Source organism: Panthera leo, chromosome F2 (assembly GCF_018350215.1).
Source record: "Panthera leo isolate Ple1 chromosome F2, P.leo_Ple1_pat1.1, whole genome shotgun sequence".
Lineage (NCBI taxonomy): Eukaryota > Metazoa > Chordata > Mammalia > Carnivora > Felidae > Panthera > Panthera leo.
Window position 1 is genome coordinate 58,951,899 of NC_056695.1, and position 4,799 is coordinate 58,956,697.

Here is a 4,799-nt window from a genome sequence, read left to right on the forward strand (position 1 = left end):
CTTATTTCGTGATGTTGTTAGTCCCCCTCTGCCCTCCATTCACTCTGGGGGCAGAGTAGTCAACAGTTACAGCTGTGACTCCCAAACCGATTTTTTGTTATCTGAGCAAGCCTAATATCACACACAGTTGATTTAGCTTCTGTTCTCCTTTTCCAATGCACAATTACTCATTTTCTGAAAGGCAGGTAGAAGGTTCCTTCTAGGCTTGGCTTTTCTTTTCTTTTTTGCTTTTTTTCTTGCAGGTGATACTATTTCTGCACCTCAAACTATAGAGTGTCCAGGATTAACTTTACTCTTCAGGTACTGACTCAAGTCTTGGAGTCGTCCTGAGTGCATAAGTAAAAGGAGGGCCAGGGAGAGATTAATGGGACAAAACAAGTAACTTACCATTGGTATTTTGTTTACATATAAAACTATATTATGTATCCACATTTAGATTTGTTGGTGAATCCATGTTAGTTTATGTAACATTTAATAAAAGTAACAGATTTACAGTTTTTCAAAGGTCTCCATTTTTTATGAGAATCTTGGATTGTAATCTCAGTTTTGATGTCAACTGTTGTATGACAGTAGGTGAGTAGCTTAGTCTTCTTAAGAAGCATTTCTTTATCTATCACATAGGGTTTTAGGTTTCCTATTCTGCGGTTTAAAATTTCTATGACACTATGGTTCCCTGGGAACTACAAGGAATGAAGTGGCATGCATAAGCAAGGAGAAACACCCTGCCAATCGTTTCAGTTTGTGTAGGCAAAGAAGAAATTCTCCCATCCCACATTACTATACAGATGGGGTTGTAAAATCTGCTTTAATACATATTTTGACATGATGCTTGGGATGGTATGAAGATTTAAAATAAGGTTCCTGCCATGACGTTGTCTGAAGATGTTGCTCTATGTTGTGTTTTTATCTAACATCTAAGGAAGGGGGGAAATTTAATTGAGTTCCCAAAGTACTCAGTGCAACTCAGTTATATTTATATGCAATCATAAATTCTAGCATTCAATAAAATGGTGCATATTACACAGTTCTAACGGTTCTTAGAGGCTTACATACATCTCTTGTTCTAATAAAATTTTGGTTGCTATTTTGGGAGTAATTCCATGCTCCTAGAATTCCAATCAAATTTTGGTTTCCTCTTATTGATACTCAGTTTATTTCTAAGATATAGAGTTTTAACATTACCCTGTATGATACAATTTATACAATAATTTGTTGTCATATCATAGCCAAGACCACATTCATTAATTCGTGATTACTTAAAATACATTAACACTGGTGCAAAGATGCTTCTCACCTGCATAATTTCTAAGGAATACTATTTTTTAATTTGCACAAATTGTTTCAGACATTATGAGTTCCCAAAATAAGCAAGTTTATTACAATGTTTTGCTTACAGAAGCTATGTTTCAGAAAGTTGTGAGGAGTTTGATGACGTTTGGCTTGCTTGTTGCTCCATTTTTGGCTATTGTGTATATATATTTTTTTAATTTTTTAACGCTTATTTATTTTCGAGAGAGAGACAGAGCGTGAGTGAGGGAAGGGCAGGGAGAGAGGCAGACACAGAATCCGAAGCAGGCTCCAGGCTCTGAGCTGTCAGCACAGAGCCCGACGCGGGGCTCGAACCCACGAACCGTGGGATCATGACCTGAGCCGAGGTCGGACGCCCAAGCGACTGAGCCACCCAGGCACCCCTATTGTGTATATTTTTAATAGGAAAGTAAAATCCACAGGTTAACAAGAAGCTGATGACTCTGAGGGCAACCCCACACTTTGCTACCACATCTGTCATGTGGGTAACCGGCTGCAGCAATCACAGACCACACTCATTCTTTGCAATGCACTACTGTTTCACATTTCCCTACCTCCCCTGTGGTTGTTCCTTCTATCTTCCATGCCTTTTATGTCAAGGTCAACTAGAAAACTGCTACCTTGAAGGTTAATCTGAAATCTAATTTTCTAAGTCAAATATTGAAACCATCTAAGTAGTTTGGAATATTACAATAAAATATGGGATTCTAAAGAATTAGAGGCAGAGATATCTGTAGGTGATATGGGAGATTAGCAGATTTTGCTGCAAAAAGCAGATTATGTTTTGGAGACGCTGCTGCCCAGCCATGGTCAACCCCATGGTGTTTTTCCACAACGCGGTGGATGGCAAGCCCTTGGGCTACCATCGAGCTGTTTGCAGACAAAGTTCCAAAGACAACAGAAAACTTTCGTGCTCTAAGTACTAGGGAGAAAGGATTTGGCTATCAAGGTTCCTGCTTTCACAGGATTATTCTGGGGTTTATGCACTAGAGTGACGACTTCACTTGCCATAATGGCACTGGCACCAAATCCATCTATGGGAAGAATTTTTGATGAGAATTTCATCCTGAAGCATATGGCTCCTGGCATCTTGTCCATGGCAAATGGTGGACCCACCACAAACAGCTCCCAGTTTTTCATCTGCACTGCCAAGACTGGCTGGATGGCAAGCATGTGGTCTTTGGCAAGGTGAAAGAGGGCAGGAATATTGTGGAAGCCAAGGAATGCTTTGGATCCAAGAGTGGCAAGAAGATAACCATTGCCGACTGTGGATAAGTCTGAAAAAATTGACTTGTGTTTTATCTCAACTACCAGACCATTCCTTCTGTAGCTCAGGAAAGCACCCCTCCACCCCATTCTTCTGGAAATATCCTATAATCTTTGTACTCTACCTGCAGTTCTATGGGTTCCATATTTTCCTTATTTCCCTCCAAATCTAGCTGGATTGCAGAGCTAAGTTTCTGATGATGCAATAAAAATTGAACAGAAAAAAGCAAATTATGCTGACCTTTATGAAAAAAAGTACATGTCTACATTTCTATATATAGGCTACTAAAGAAAGCATTAGCAGTACTTGGATATAGGTAAAATGGAAACATTTCTTTTCATATACTTTTTTACTTGAATATTTTACTATATTCGTATATTCCTTTTCAATTAATAATGATTTAAAAATATCTTTCACACAGTTGTTTTTATTCCACTCCAGTAAAATTAATCATGACTTGCTTTTATCCTAAATTATTAGTCTCCAAATCCTTTGTGTCTAGTACTCTAATAAGAATTTTAAGGAACTTTATACCACTTGACATATTTTAAGAGGAACATCTAAAATTTCTCATTGAAAATGGAAATAGCTGCACAGACTTCGTGAACTGCTTCTCTCCTTTTGATTACAAGATTCTCTTTCCATCTTTGGCTTTAGATAGTGTGACTATAATGTATTTAGATGTGAATTCCTTTGAATTTTCCTTCTTGGAGTTTTTTAAGCTGCATGCATATGCAGATTAATATTTTTAATCAAATCCAGCAAGTTTGGGCTATTATATCTTCAAATACTCCTCCTGTTACTCTCTCCCCTCCCCTCTTTCTTATTCTTCTCCTTTTTTCTTCTTCCAGAAGTCACTTTAGACATACATTTTTATTCTTGGTAGTGCCCTGCAGGTCTATAAACCTCCATTTTTATATATATATTTTTTCTGGTTTTGGATCCTCAAATAAGACCGTCTCAATTGACCTGTGTTCAAGTTTTAATGTGTATTTATTTATTTTTGAGAGAGAGAGAGAGAGTGCACAGGCAGGGAAGAACAGAGAGAGAGAGAGAGAGAGAGAGAGACAGAATCTAAAGCAGGCTCCAGGCTCGGAGCTGTCAGCGCAGAGCCACAAACTGTGAGATCATGGTCAGATGCTTAACCTACTGAGCCACCCAGGAGCCCTCAAGTTTTAAATAATGTATCTTGGCAACAGCTCTGGAAATCAGAGGCCTTCCCACTTGCCAGGATTTGTTGTTGCTGCTTTTTGTTGTTGTTACTGCCACTATTTGTTTGCTCATTAGTGACTTTCTGTAATGAAACTAAAAAACTTTTTTTTTTTTTTTTTTTAGCCATTAGCTTCTTCATTGAGCACCAGATTTTCATCATGAGTCCCCATAGGAAGGTTTCAGATTCAACCAGACTCTGGTCCACAGTCCGAGGAGAGATACAGCATGCCGAAGTATTCACGTGGACAGAAACAGGGACACAGTCTTCAAGAGCAGCAGTAGCTGACTATGGGAACCCTGATCTTCCTTGAAGGAGTAAAGGTAGGAGTGTCGTTCCAGCCCCCAGAGTCAGGAAGGCTCCATCCACAGGGTGAGGGCTTGGAGAGGTGGCCGTGACGTCTTCAGGGACGCTGCCCTGCTGCAGCAGCCAAAGATGGCATCCCATAGGCTTTGTAGAGCAAATCAAGAAGCTTCCTCTTCTCATCTTCCGGGAGGAAAATGGACTTTGCCGCATTGATGTTCAGTCTCTTGAACTCCTCTTCAGTAAAGCCCATGTTCTGTTTGCTCATTAGTGACTTTCTTAGTGAACTAATTCTGTAAAGTCTAAATTCCCTGTCATACGTGGCCACTGAATTGCCTGCTTGATTATCTTGGTAATCTAATAATTTTACTGAAATATTCTTTTATTCTTTGAACTCTTTAAATCTCCCAACCTTTGCTGAAGGGCACTGAGCCTGTGTTTGTTTCAACTTTTAACATTCTGGTAGGGAGTCTACAGTTGCCCTAGGCAACTTATATAGAACCTCAAGATCAGCCAGAGGTAAGAGCGTAAGGCCTTTTCAGATCTTTCCTGAAGATGTCTGCATGTCCTTCTAGGTTTCCAGATTTATATAAGAGCTTTCAAAGCCCTTCAAGGCCATTCAATTCCTCCAGTTTTTCTCTTAGGGTTTCTTTTTCAGGCTTTTGTTAACTCCCATTGATGATGCCACCTCGGGCAGCTGTGAACTTAAAA

The 4,799-nt window shown here is 39.4% G+C and overlaps 1 pseudogene; it reads left to right on the top strand.

Annotated features, from left to right (window-relative positions):
* Window positions 1–2,114: 2,114 nt before the first annotated feature.
* Window positions 2,115–2,583, top strand: LOC122210604 (annotated as a pseudogene).
* Window positions 2,584–4,799: the final 2,216 nt, after the last annotated feature.